Source organism: Monodon monoceros, unplaced genomic scaffold (genome assembly GCF_005190385.1).
Source record: "Monodon monoceros isolate NGI ecotype Baffin Bay Population unplaced genomic scaffold, NGI_Narwhal_1 Super_Scaffold_12, whole genome shotgun sequence".
NCBI lineage: Eukaryota > Metazoa > Chordata > Mammalia > Artiodactyla > Monodontidae > Monodon > Monodon monoceros.
The window spans coordinates 87,015,214-87,031,175 of record NW_021703768.1 but is presented as its reverse complement, the minus strand read 5'-3'; positions in this window follow the sequence as shown (position 1 = coordinate 87,031,175).

Below are 15,962 nucleotides of genomic sequence, written 5' to 3'. Positions count from 1 at the left end.
TGATGGTTACCTTTGCTGTGCAAAAGGTTTTATGTTCAATTAGGTCCCAGTTGTTTATTTTTGCTTTCATTTCTTTTGCTTTAGGAAACAGATCCAAAAAAAAATTGCTACCATTTAGGCCAGAGTGTTCTTCCTGTGTTTTCTTCTATGAGTTTTATGGTTTCAAGTCTTACATTTAGGTCTTTGATTCATTTTGAGGTTATTTTTTTATATGGGGTGAGGAATCTTCTTGAAGGTAGAAGAAGAGCTAATGGATTTGACCTAGGTGGAGGAGATTTTTGGTGCAAAAATATTGGTGATTTGTGTGCATTTTTCTGGAGTGGAAAATCTACCCTCTACTGAGGGTAGAGCAGATTTGGGAGAGATAAATCAAGAGTTTGTTTTGGACATACTAACTTATAGATGCCAATATGATATCCAATTGGAGATAATGAGGCAGCTTCTATGACTCATGAAAATTAAAGACAGATAGGGACAGGGAATACTAGAAATAAAGACTCAGAATTTATCTGCCTATAAATGGCATTTGAATCCATGAAGTAAGGTATGTTATCTACTGTAATCCTACTTAGTTCAAAGTATTCATCTAACCCCCAACTTATGCCATTGTGCTTGGTGAGCTCAGTACTAACATAGACAACTCATATAACTCCTTATCTTCACAGATACTTGGCCTTTTCAATACTAGTGATCTTCACCTTACTCTATTTTGTCACTTATTCCCACAGCTTCATCCTGGACCTGGGGCCAGGCATGACTCATCACTTCAAAACTCATATTCCACACCTTCTTTCATAATTACCAAGCAAGAACCCAGACCAATCCCAAATCTATACTCTGTGCTCCTATATAATACCAGCTAAATACTGTTGCCATTAAAACACTTCAACACTTTTTAAAAGTTGTTTCCCTTTCCTATCTTTCAGGGTTTTTTGGTTTGTTTGTTTTCAAAACTGAAACATTTAGGATTAATGTGGCTGTAAGAATAAAAAATGATATAGAATGGCATACATAAAAAACTTTAAAATTTTTAATTATTATGGCCTTGGAGAGGAGAGTCTGTTGTAATTGGTTCAAAAGCCCATTGACATCACAATCAACATTCTTGTAATTCTCTTGGGCTTTGCCCATGGCCACAGAAAGTAGTTCCTGCTCCAGGCTTTGTATTAACATTCAAGGCAGGAAGAAGTAGGAAATGGGAAAAGGGCCACACCAGTTATGCTTGTCCCTTTAAATCTAGAAAGCAGAGGCTTTCTTTCCATCTCTGCTTCATTTTTAGCATTAGAAAATTATTTTCCCTCCTATTTTTCAAAGCCAACTCTTCCACAGCAGTTCTTAATCCTGTTTGCTCCATTCTCTTCTTTCTTCATCATCATTTCTCTTCTCTCTCTCTGCCACTATGGTTAATTTTCAAACCTCTATTTCTCCACTCACTTTTTCTATTTAGCCCAATGAAAACAGCTAGGTTTTTTATAATAAAAAAATGCCTTTCCGTTGATCTTTCATCCCTCATAACTATAATCACTGTCTCTCTGATTCATGCTCCATTCTATTACCAGCCCACTGGGGTCTTTTCTCTCCCTCACCATTTCCAAACACTGTCATTTCAAAGGTCACTGATGACCTCTTTAATATCAAGAGCACATCCTTGCTTTACCACCTTTTGACTAATTTAACCCTGTTAATTGGTGTTGATCATTCTTAGAAGTATCCACTTAAAAGTGTCTCAGGTTCCATATAAATATTGGCTCTCAAGTCTCTGAATGCTTCTGAAACTATTCATTGATGGCCTTCTTTGTTTTTTAATATTTTATTGAAGCATAGTTGATTTACAATGTTGTGGATGGCCTTCTTTTTAAGTCCATCTTTGGTGTATCAGAATTCTCCCAATAAATGATATTTATTTTCTATGAATACTTGACCAATGTGATCTCAACAACTCTCATGTTTTTCACAAAATAAAAGGCAGATGATTGAACACTGACATTTCCACTCTGAAATCTTTCCTGATGGTTTATGTGACACTTATCTACATGATACATTATTTAAATGTTCCACAACTAAATTAGTGTCCAAAATTAATCTGAGATATTTCTATCCTTTTCCTCTATATTCCCATGGTCACCCAAAAAAATGAAAACTGGGAAGCACACTGGTTACTTCACTACAGTGCAACTCACAATGCTATGATCAAGTATTAATCCTAATATTTCTTAAATATTTCCTCCCACTTATTGATACCTACTACATCCACTTTAAATTCAGGCTTCATTCAGCTCTTACTGTATTATTTCAACAGCATCCTAACAAGGAAGGTCACTCTGATTATATCCATCCCTCATACTGAAACAAAAACAATCTACCACATCTACTGCTCAAAAGTCTTCAGTTGTTCTTCATCACTCACAGGATAATCCTTCAGTGTTCCCCATTATTCACAAGATAACTCACAAGAGGCATTTCATGGCAATGAATAGCATCTCTGTTCTAGCTCTTATCTGAAACCTGGTCTTTATATGACTGTAAAGCTTCATCTCTCTTTACTCCTTTCCTCACACTATATGTGTTGGTAAAATCAAAGTGTGTGGAGCTCCTGGAGCAGGCTGCAATGTTGTACAGCTCCTGCCTCTACTCTCACTGCTCTTCTGAGGTTCCTTCCTACCTTACTGCCTTGATCCATTTAATTATTGCTAATTCTTGTAAATTTAGTTTGGTGCCACTTTTTTCAGATTTCATGTCTGGTCATTATTTCTCTCCAGATTTTTAGCTTTCTCCAATATCTGTATCACCTTACCTCCAGAAATATCAAAGTAATTTCAGTTCCCCCAAATGCTATGATCTTTCCCAATTGTAGACTTTTGCATTAACTCTTCCTTCAGTCTGATCTTTCCTCTCCTCTCCCCTTATCTCACACTTTTATGTTCCAACAGCTTTGCTCTAGAACATTTTCAATTTCAACGAGATATTACTGCCTTCCAGAAGTCTCCCTGAGTATCAAAGTCTTGATTTTCTCCCTTTAATGTGGCTTCAAAGTACGATAACAATATCAAACACCTATAGTATCTAACATGTGCCAGATACTTTTCTAAGTACTTTACATATATTAAAGTATTTAATTTTCACAATAATGCTGTAAGGTAAGCATGGTTATTATCCCCACTTTAGAGATGAGAAAACTGAGGTACTGGGATGTTAATTAACTTACCCTATGTTGAACAGTTAGCAAGTGAAAGGGACAGACTTCACACCAGGCCAAGCAGTCTTTGCTTTACTGTACAATACTTCTCCATGTACTACTTCTATGATACACAGAACTTGTGTACTTGCTGTTACCATTTGCCAGAATATAAATTCTATGAAAACTTATTTACTATTGAATCCCCACCATCTATCTAAAAGCCTTTGAACATATTTGGTGCTCAAGAAATTTTTGATAAATGATAAAAGGTATAACTTAAGTGTTTCTCTTCTGTGTTGCCATGGCACTCTGGGAATAACTATGATTTTGCTGAATTTTTTCTATTATTTACTTATAGCTTTCTTGGCTTTATTGAACTGCAAGCCCCTCTAGGACAAAACTTTAATTATCCATCAGTATGTCCCAAGTGAAGCACATGTGCTCAATAAATGTTTGTTGAACAAATCTGTAAATAATACCAGTGGAAGAAATGTATGCAAGATTTTTGGGGTGGATCTGAACAGTCCCCTTCTATCTGTACTTCTATATGGCTCTAGGAAAATATTTATTATATAACACATATGTTAATCAACTATTTTTGAGACCTCTTTCTATTTTATTGTAAATAAGGATCATTTTGAGATAAATCTTTCTCCCCTAGAACCTAAAACATTTATGATCTTAATTCTCTTCAAATCTTAGACCACTATCCAAAAACATACCAAAATACATCTTAATAGAACACAAATTACTCAATATTAAATTGCCACAAGGAGTTAAAATGAATCAGAAGATATATTTCTTGCTCACAAGGGCAATGTAATACAGAAGTTAGCTCCAGCACAAATAAATCTGGGCAAACGTAAACGATAGATACATGCATATCCTCCTATTGATATGTCAAGATACACACAGGTAAAAGAATATCTGAAGTGAATGGACCCAGGCGGATTTAGTTTGACCAGTTTTCCAAGAGTTGAATCAAGTAGAAATTTGAAGGAAGGTGATGTGGTTTTATGCATTTAAGAAAGGTGTGTAACCTAGAAAGGGCAGTGAAAACATATACTTTAACACCACATGGAGGATAATTTAAAATATTTTCATTTTTTTACGTATTTATAACAAGTCATGAGGTTGCATATAATAATTTGACCTGCTAATCAGAGATGAACTCATAAAAGTCCATTTTCTTTGACAAATAGTCCAGGCATGGGCTTAATTTTTATTTTTTATTGCCCCACTGTGCTTGTATTTCCATATATCCTCAGAAGAATCCCACATATCTTTCTACCTCTGCTCCTTGAGATTTCTTCCCTTTTCTTTTATTTTCTTTCTTGTTTTAACAGTATTCTTTGGTTTGTTCTTATGGAGAACAAATTCACTAACTCTTAGCAATTATTGCTTACATTACTGCTTGCATTTCCAGTACCTTATTAGTTCATCTCACTTAAGCAACCTTTTTTTTTTTTTTTTTTTTCCGGTACGCGGCCATGGCTCACGGGCCTAGCCGCTCCGTGGCATGTGGGATCTTCCCGGACCAGGACACGAACCCATGTCCCCTGCATCGGCAGGCGGACTCTCAACCACTGCGCCACCAGGGAAGCCCAACAACCTCTTTTTGAAGCTAGGAAGTAGGGCTTAATGCTTTGCATCATAAGCATTTTGGCATCTAACATTAAATTAAATAAGTATGGATATTTGATAAATGTGAAATATATATGTATTCACTATATTTTTACATAATTGAACTAATGTTTAATGTTCATCATATAATGTAACATGTATAGCATGCCAGAAAGGAATAATCTGAATAATAAAATAACTATTAATTTCAAAATATGGTAGCTATTTTTAACAGACTTTTTTATTTGACTCTTTCCCAAGGGGGCCATTATGAACTTGATTTGAATGAACCAAAATTTTCCCTAAAGAAATCCCGATTTCCTACTTTGTTGAGCAGTTTCATTTACATAATCTCATAAAGCATTATCTTCAATCTAAATGAAAGGGTTAAGTGGCATTGCCTAACACTATCAGTTTATCTGAATTGAAACAGGGAACCACATCTCTAGTGCATGTCTTTACATATATAAGTCCATAAGCAACAGAATGAGTGGTCTGTAGACATAGCCTACAGTAATAAAATGAAGAAGAAAAAAACTCACTCTGTTGTGCCTTGATCTGACCTTTCTTTGCCTAACACTGGGTGTTATCTAATCTGGGTTTTATTCCTTCCCTTTGTCAGAAGGAGATCAAATCTGGGATTCATTCTTTTGCACACTGCTTATCAGAAAAAGAAAGAATTATATAAAGTAGTCTAAGCATGGCTCTTCTCCTTTCTGAACTCCTTTTGGTCTATGAAATTCCAGGTGCAGCCCACAACTCACAAACAATTTGATTTATTTTGATTTTCTTTTCTGTTTTGTATGCAGACAGTTTACAACAAATTAGGAACTATAGTACATATTCCTGAAGCTAGGATTTGGAAAGTGTTTCTTCTATTTATTCCTGGGAGAGAGATATTTGACTGCTCTCCCAGAATGTAAAGTGAAGAATCAGATTTATTCACAGCTATATCGCTATATTAATTAGTATGGGAGGAAGAAATAAAGCAGTGTTGACCCTTTGTATAAGTAACATATAATAACAAAAAAGCTAACATTTATTGAATGTGCCAGATGCTGTTTTAACTACACACTTTGTGTTACCTCTTCCTAGGTGATAGATATGCTACCAACTAGGTACCATCTTTATCGCTGCTTCACAGATAAATAAACCAAGGCTAAGTTTAAGTTATTTTCCTAGTAATTCTTAGCTATTGAGCGGGAGGGCTGGATTTCAGCCCATGTCCATCTGGCTCCAGAATGTGTATTCCTAAATAACATGCTATATCATTCTATACTTAACACCCCAAACCTCAAAATAATTTTACCGTTAAGTACTATTTAAATTATGTGTTCCATTAAGTTCTGTATAATTATAATTACAATGAAATTTAATAGCTTTTGAACCATAATTCAAATGCAGAAAATAGGATAAGTTGCATCTTAAGATGTTTCAGGTGTTCAAATAAAATTTTTAACTTAAATACTTTATATAGTTTTAACTGAAATTTCATGTAATACATCTATACCAATCTCCTTAGTAGTCTCCTCAACAAATCTCATTATTCCACTTTGGGTCTCTCCTTGGCTTATCTTTAATTATTCTCTCTCTACTGTTTTAATCCATTATATTTTGTCCATCCTCTCTCCATCATGTAAAAATGTATTTAAATATTTTGGCTTCTTTATGGTATTCTTCCTAGGGAAGGGTTTATTTCCTATTTCATATTTTGAAGGGTCTTAGGAGAATAGAAAAAAATACATATTTGCTCAGCCTTATATCTTGAAACAGAGGATTTATATATTTAACTTTTAAAGACAATGATAGATGGTGGTGGTGGGATGAACTGGGAGATTGGGATTGACATATATACACTAATATGTATAAAATAAATAACTAATAAGAACCTGCTATAAAAAAATAAATAAAATAAAATTCAAAAGTTCCAAACAAAAATGACAATGATAGAATAATTGTTAGAGGCATATTGGATGTTTAACATCAGCGTCAAATGGCACTATCACTTAACTCCATTCTTCATTTTTATTTTTGGATTTCTGAATTTTCTCACTCAAAAAGGAAGATAAAATTTTATTAAATTAAACTAGTTTGTACTGTTTCCCCCTTGACTCAGGCCCCTTTGCAGGGTATATAATTGGAAAGAATATGTATAAAAATCAACAGAGGTGGTAACACAAATATGAGTCAAATAATTATTAAAATACTGAAAAGAACATTTTATGATTATCGGAATTTGAAATTATATGGTGTTAAATAGAGACTGATTTTTACAGTAAGACTGAACAAACCAAATGACAGCTTTGTAAATCCAGTGTTGATGATAATTTCATGATCAATTTAAATATATTAATGGAAATAATTCTTAATATAATTTCAAATAATTGATGGCTAATTAAATTTACTATCAACTGCTTTTCAGTCATTTATGTCATATACCTCTGCTTAGGCATTGCCTTTTTCTGTTGTATCTTCTAAGATTTGAAATATTCCTGTGTCTGAGGATTGCTATATAAATATAACACATGTCTGTGTCCTGCGAATAGGTATAATATTTCCATGGTGAGTTTCTATATGAACTAAATTCATTGACACTCCCTTGAACTTCTGCTGTTACCATCAAGGCCCTCAGTTTTGCTTCTTTCTCTTTTACCACTCTCAAATAAGAGGGCAGACATCACTTTCTTATTTCTCCTTAATATAGATAAGGCTTTAAGTTTTAATAAGAGTCTCTGGAAAGGATTTTGGGACTATGGCAGGAATCAAGCAAACAGACATACATAAAACTGGCTACTGTTTGCAGTCAGCGATGTCTGCAGTTTTCACAACTTAACACATTCTTGTGAGTATTTCAGCATCTTGATATAGAACACTAATTTACTAAACTTTAATAAAGAATGAGACTCCATCCCTCCTCAAGCCCTTGCTCCTCCTTCTTGCTGGGACAAATGGAAGGGTGAAAATGAGACCTGTATCACTCAAACCAGTCACTATTTTATTTCTATCTCTCTAATTTGCAGCTATGTATGTGACTGATATTGATAAATTTTTCATTTTTAAAATGTCTGCTGGTTATCTGCAGTCTCTGAAGTCTACATGAGACCTCTGCAGGCCTATTCATCACATAATACCCTCCATCTGAGATATCTTGCTTTGACACAACCTCATTTACTCTCCCTTGGCTCTTCCCCACAGGGCACATGCTTCAGGGATTTTCTTGCCCAGCAAACATTCCTATTATATGGTACACAGGCAGGATTGCTCAAGCACAGCTACTTTTTCAGGTACCCATTTGATCCACAGTAAACCCATATGCATCCTTGGCCTGCTCTTGAAACTGCCATCTCTCTCTGCTCTGATATGAAAAGGGACAGATTAGCGAGTGAACAACTTATGTAGATGTCAACCAGGGAAGGGAAAAAAATGCTAGATTCCTCTTCTTACTGGCCTCCTTGCCTCTCTCTTCCCTTTTCAACCTCTCCTCAGAAACATTATCTTTCTAAGGGACAAGTCTAAAGACCCATTCCCTTTCTTGGTCCTATTGGAGAGTGTGGTGGGTTAACGTCTGCAGGACCAATTTTACATACTCTAAGCCTTGGGTGAAGATGGCTAGGCCCAAATGTTTATGGGTTACTTACAAAGTGGAGTTTCTCAGAGCCCATTATTTTCTAGTTTTAGCACAATCCTGAAAAAGTTAGACATCACTGGTTGAAACATGTCTGATCACTCTCCAAATACTTAACTGGGTCTCTGATACTCTCCTTGCATTTACTGTCATGTTTCCATCCTGTTCATTTTCAAGTTTTAATAAATCAATTTCCTGTTGTGTAAGATCAGTGGGTTTGTATATGTCATTCCTACTCAGGCCTAATGTTTTGAGATTTTACTGTGATCAAATGATTTCCTTGCATTATTTTCATTGGTACTATATTAGTGACTTTCCTTAGATGTTTAGTGTTTGAGAAAAGAACATGAAGGAAAACATGTTTCTTTTCTGTGCAGCACATATTCCCCCAAATAGAGCAATTATGAATTGACATCCAAATAATACCTTCATTATTATTTTTTCTAAAAATATTGATGATTAAGTTTGTAAGATTTCCTGTGCAAATTCTTTTTCAATATAATTTTCACAGAAGGAGAATTGCCCAAGTAATCATTTCCAAAGCATTGTAATCTCAAATTATCTTTGAAGGTAGATATATTCAAAATAGGAGAGAAAGCAAATTTTCACAGATAGAGGTAGGCTATGTAAAGTCATGTGAAATTTTTATTACAGTTTTATGGAGTATTACCTTTTCAGTAAAAATTTTAAATAAAATGATACCACTGAAATACAAAGGATCATAAGAGACTACTGTGAACAATTATACACCCATAAATTGGACAACCTGGAAGAAATGGAATAATTCCTGAAAATATACAACCTACCAAGACTGAAATAGAAAATCTGAACAGACTGATTACTAGCAAGGAGGTTGAATCAGTAATAAGAACCTCCTAACAAACAAATATCCAGGACCATACAGCTTCACTGGTGAATCCTATCAAAGTTTCAAAGAAGAATTTATATCAGTTTGTCTCAAACTTTTTGAAAAAATAGAAGCAGGGCCCTCTTCCAAACACATTTTATGAGGCCAGCATTACTCTGATACCAAAATCAGACTAGGATGCCACAAAAAATGGAAATTACAGGCCAATATTCCTGATGAACATAGATATAAAAATAATCAACTAATTATTATCAAACAAAACTCAACAATACATTAAAAGGTTCATACACCATGAACAAGTGGTATTACTCTGGAGGTACAAAGATGGTTCAACATCCAAAAATCAGTCAATGTTATACACCACATTAACAAAATTAAAGGATAAAAATCATATGATCATCTCAATAGATACAGAAAAAGCTTCTGACAAAAATCAAACATCCATTTATGATAAAAACTCTCAATCAACAAAGTGGGTATAGAGGGAAACATACCTCAACATTATAAAGACCATACCCACAGCTAACGTCACTAATAGTGAAAAGCTGAAAGCTTTTCTTCTAAGATCAGGAACAAGACAAGGATGCTAACTCTTACCACTTTTATTCAACACAGTATTGGAAGTCCTAGTTAGAAAAATTGGGCAAGAGAAAGAAATAAAAGTCATCTAAATTGGAAAGGAAGAAGTAAAAATTTCATTATTTGTAGATGACATGATAATCCTTAAAGAAAACTCTAAAGCCTTCATCAAAAAACTGTTAAGAGTGAATAAATTAATTCAGTAAAGTTGCAAGACACAAAATCAATATGCAAAAATCTGTTTTCTTTCTTTATACTAAACAGTGAACTATCAGAGAGAGAAATTAATAAAACAATTCCATTTACAATTGCATAAAAAGAATAATTTCCTAGGAATACTTTTAACCAAGAAGGTAAAGAACCTGTATATTGAACCCATCTAAAAAACAAAAAGACAACTTACTGAATAGGAGAAAATAATTGCAAATCATATATCTGATAAGGGGCTAATATCCAAAATACACAAAGAACTCATACAACTCAGTAACAAACAACAAACAATTCAATTAAAAAATGGGCAGAAGATCCGAATAGACATTTCTCCAAAGAAGACATTCAGATGGCCAGGAGACACATGAAAAGATGCTCAACATCACCAATCATCAGGAAAATGCAAATGAAATATCACCTCATACCTGTTAAAATGACTATTATGAAAAAGGCAAGAAATAACATGTGCTGGGGAGATCGTGGAGAAAAGGGAACTCGTGTACTGCAGATAGGAATGTAAATTGGTTCAGCCACTGTGAAAAACAGTTATGGAGGTTTATCAAAATTTTAAAAATATTATTATCTTATGATCCAGCAGTTCTACTTCCAGGTATCTATCCAAAGAAAACAAAAACACTAATTTCAAAAGATATCTCACTCCCATGTTTATTGCAGCATTAATTACAACAGTCAAGAAACAACCTAAGGGTCCATCAAAAGATGTGCGAATAAAGAAATTGTGCACCTTCAGGGCATTACGCTAAGTGAAATAAGTCAGACGGAGCAAACCAAATACCATATTATCTCTTTTACACATGGAATCTAAAAAAAAATCCCACAAAAATAATACAAGCTCATAGATTCAGAGAACAGATTTGTGATTGCAAGAGGCAGAGTTGGGGATGGATGAAAGAAATGGGTGAACTGATTTTTTTTTTTAAGTTAAATAAACTGAATATTTTTTTGAAATAGTAGAACATAATATAGTAAAAGAAAAAACACCTTGTGTGGGAGACCGTACTTTGTCACACGGAAAAAAATAGTATACTTCACATAAATATAGTCATGGGGTGTTTTACCAGAAATGCTGAAGCAACAGAGTTCTACTTGGTGTTCTACATGGTGTTAGCAGGAATATGAGTCATTTAGCTGAGCTATCAATGTGTGTTCTCTCTTTCTCTCTCTGAACACTGTAAGATTCTGGTTCTGCTCACTAATCATTATGCTTCCCACCTGCTAGTAGCTGAATCAATACAGCTTCTTCTCTACATGGATATAAAAAGCACATCTTGATTTCAATAAACGCTTTGTAAAACCAAGGATTTTTAGGGCATGGCTATGTTAAATACAGGGCAACTTTACAATTGATCCTCACTCTTGTAAAGCTTAGAAATTGTTAAGAATGCCTTGAATCTACGCAACCCATAATTTTAAAAATGCTATTCTTAATGAAAATAACTGTTACTGAATCTAAAAAAAAACTTAATTGAATATTCATTCTGTCATTATGACAGTATAGGTGCTAGTCGTACAAAACAGGGAAATCATATATAATTATATTTAACTTTAGCAACATTATTATTCTTTCCTGGACTTGCTATATGTAATCAAATGAGACAAAAGTGTGGGAATTTGGAGAATCTGAAAAATCATGTTGACTTAGGGGCACTTGGCTATCTATGTCTAACTCTGAGATTCCTTCTATTATCCTTAGCTAAGAAAGAAACTGAGTATATTATGTGTGGATTACTGAAAAAATTATGATTAATGTATCTTTTAAAGTTAATTATTAATAATAATAATAGAGTTCTAGAGTTCTAAGTTGCACGTGAACACTTGTGAACAGTATTTCACATCCATCATTTGATTTCATCTTTATGTATTAATACTGATAACGACAACAGCTATCATTGTCCAAGTATTTACTAGTTTCCAGACAATTTGTAGAGGGAACTTTATAGTTTCAGAAAAACAGCCATTAAAAACCCTGAGACACAAATACTGTATTCTATATTGTTACTGCACTTTTAGAAAGCAATGAGCCGAGATTCTATCTCACATTTAACTGACTCTACCCAATATGCTATATTTCCTCCCAATGTTTCTGAGACAAAGGCAAGGTAATTATCATTAACCATTCAATAAATGAGGCTCCATGGTGAGGAAGATCTCACAGGCTTTGGATAATCTAAATCAGATCCTGCTGCACCCCCTATTACCCTTCTTGAATCATGCAGATGCTGAGCGTGAGGTTAGGTACAATGCACAATGAAAACTCAAAATCCTTTATGGCACTAAGAAAGGTATACAAATAATATCAGAAGACAAATATATCTACTTGCAAAAGTGCAGAATTTGAAAGGAAAGGAAAGTCATATGAGAAAGGTTTTGTTCATCCACCTCACAATTTGTTAAAAGAGAAAGTTGGTAAACAGTGACATCTTGATTTATTTCACTCTTCATTTTTTTCTAATTCATTTTTCTTTTCTCACATTTTCAAGAGATGGTAAATTAAAACCAGAAAACTTGTTTCTTTAACTTAAAAAAAATCTTTACACTATAAACATCAACTACTTAAGAAGTTACTTTGAAAGAACTTTGAACAAGTAAACAAAACCCACTTACTTCCTACTTGCTCTTAAGGCTTATAGTATAATTATGTCGTGTCCATTTTCTATCTTTTCCACTTATTATACAATGACACCATTGTTTTCACACAATAAGAAATATAATACTGTACTCTGCTTTTTTTCCCTCTAGAAGCTAGTAGAATATGAATGTTATCATCTCACAATGAAAAGAATTGTTTTAAGAAAAAAAATCTTTTACATCTTCTGTGACAATAATGATTTTAAACAATCATTAAACAGAATTTTTTCTTTTACTTCGGGTTCTTGTCAGAAGGAATAAAGACACAGTCCTTAGCACATTTTAGAATGTATTCTAATACTCTGCTTTTAAAAAGGTGTATCTCGCTTTCCCCACAGATCTCTTGTATTCTCCAATAAGAAGATATAGTGAATTGCATTCAGCCTGTTGTCAAGAGCTTGAAACCAGTAGGTCAGAGGTATGAAGCTGTTAATATATAAAACATGTAATCTCAATAATGTTTTTTACTTTGAACACCTTCTTGCAAGGATTTTCCCATACCTTTTCTCAAGCTCATTGAGGTTCACCAGGGCAATGCAAAATAGAAAGAGTAACAGGCCAAGAGCTTGGATCAAGTTCAGGCCTCACCATTACATTAATTCAAAACATTTAAGGGGAATAATTGTGCATAGACCTTGTTTTATTCCCATTTCCTCACATAGAACTTGGCATGGAATAAGAAATAAATAAATACTTGTTGAATGAATAAACACATGAGCTCAAACAAGTTGTTAATGTTCTCTGAGTCACAGATTCCTCAGTTGAAAAATGGAATAATATCTGAACTGTGATGACAATAAGAAACTATATGTGTGTTTGGTTTGTATGTATATGTACATAAATATGTTCTGAAGTTTGTGGAAGCTATACAGTACATGGACATGTAAAGAATTATTATGATTTTTGTTAATACTAGAATCCTTTGAAGACGCTAAGTGAGGAAAATGAGCACTTTATGATACTCACCTACTATGATAAACAAAAAGCTTGTAAATCCAAAGTGAGGTTTATAAATACAAAAAGTGAGAAAACTACTATGTTTCTAGCTTGTGATAACTCTTCCTGACCTAAATACTACACATCTGTTCCCTGAGAGGCAAGTTGAATACCATTTAATGCTGTCTATAGGATATTCAAGAAGAAAAACAGTGTTTTTTTCTTGAATATCAAACAGAGATGTTTGATAAAACATAAACACATTTCAAACAGAGGTGTTCCTCTCACACACTGCGCTGTTATTAAATACTGACGTCAATCAGAAATTCATTAAAGAAAGTAGTGAGTTTAACATTTGGATTATTCTTAAATCTTAGAACACTCACTCTGATTGGTAGAGGCATGTCAAAGATGAGTCAGTAGGAGCAGTCCATCTGTAGTGCAGGCAATTCATGAGGTGCACTGTCTGTAGAGAATTTAAAAACAATAATAAAACTTGACTAAGGTTGGCCTGCTTTTTATTAACACCATGCTTCAAGTCAGTGATAAAATTTTCCTTCTAGAAAAAAATCTGTTGTTCTAAGTTCTAAACAATTGCTATGGTTACTACTGAGTTTTAATAAATATATATGTAAGTTTCAAATTAGCACATTTTTATTACTTATCCTTTGGTAAACATTGTATTCTACATGGAATTTAATTTAACCCTCAGTTATGCAGCTGGACTTGATACATGCACTTGTTTCAGCAATGAGTTTATAAAGGTATGGAATCATTTAAGCTCTCTTCAAGCCCAGTCCATGCTCCATTTAAACAGCAGAGCAGAAACAAACAATGATAGTCTAATGAATGTAAATAAAGGAACAAAACTTGATCACCTATACTTTTATCTGTGTGTAAAGTATTGGAAGCTGCTGGAATTAATCCTAAAGAAAAAATCATGTAGAGCAATATGGCAACTTCTGGAATTAACTATAAAATGGGATTTTTATCACTCTATGACAAACTTTTCGTTATATTTTAGATTTTTTAAAACTGTATGGATCAGTTGTATCATGTGAAATATATTTTTTTGAAATTAAAATTAATGAAAAGTGTTTCTCAATCAGCTACAACCAGAGATAGAGTTACTAATCTGGTTACATTGTCTATTGACCATAGATATTTTAAGATTCATTTTGATAAGGTCATTGACAAATTCGCAGATAAATAATTGCAAAAAGAAAATGTAAAGTTATTATAACTCTTTACAGCCATAGAGAAATGTATGTGTAAGGTATTTTCCTAATCTATAAAAGACACAGTAATAAACTAAAAAAATACTAATCCACTACATTATTCCTTTCTGTACCATACAATAATTCCAAATCTGTACTCTTTCATTTGTTTTACTGACATGATTATATATACATGAAGTTCAGTGAATAAAACCTTTACTGTCTGTGTTCTTTCCGGACATTAGTATTATGTCTTTCATTTCATGATTATTACTTGGTAATGATCTACTCAGGGTGTCACTTATGCTAGGTATGCTACTGATGATGATTCCTGACACACAAATTATCATATGAAGAAAAGACTGTTAAAGCTGGGTATGTCTATTTTCAAACCATATGGAAGGAATGGGTTATTTTTAATAGCAGAGAGATTCAGTTGTCAATTGAATGGTACAAAGGCAGAAAAAATTAAGGTTCTCGTCTGTGTTTTTACATGTAAGTGTGTAAATAAGGTATGACACTGAGGCAATTAGAAAGGGAAATGTCCCCCTGATCTTTAAATGAAATTTCTGTTCATTTTAAGATACTATTAAGAGCATGAAAAAAGTAAGCCACAGAGTGGAGGAAGATACTTGTGATACCTGTAGATAATAAAGGATTCATATTCAGAATGTATGATATATCCTTATAATTCAATAGGAAAGAAGCTAGAGAATACAAATGAGAAAAAAAAAAACTTGAACAGGACATCCAAATGGCTAATATACACATAAACAGTGTTCAATGTCACTGTAGACAGTGACAGTGACACTGTTTAACATGAATTAAAACCACAATGTGATATCATTATAAACTCACTAGAATAGCTTAAAGTAAAAGAAAATAAAAGAGACTAACAATACCTATCATTGGCAAAAATGCAAAATAGCTAGAATTCTCACATACATTGGTAGTAGGAGTGTAAATTGGTACCATATTTTGGAAAATAATTTGGTATTCTCTACTGAAGTTAGTCATGTGTATTCCCTGTGACTCAGCAAACATTATAAGAGTGACCTAACAGCTTCATTTATGATG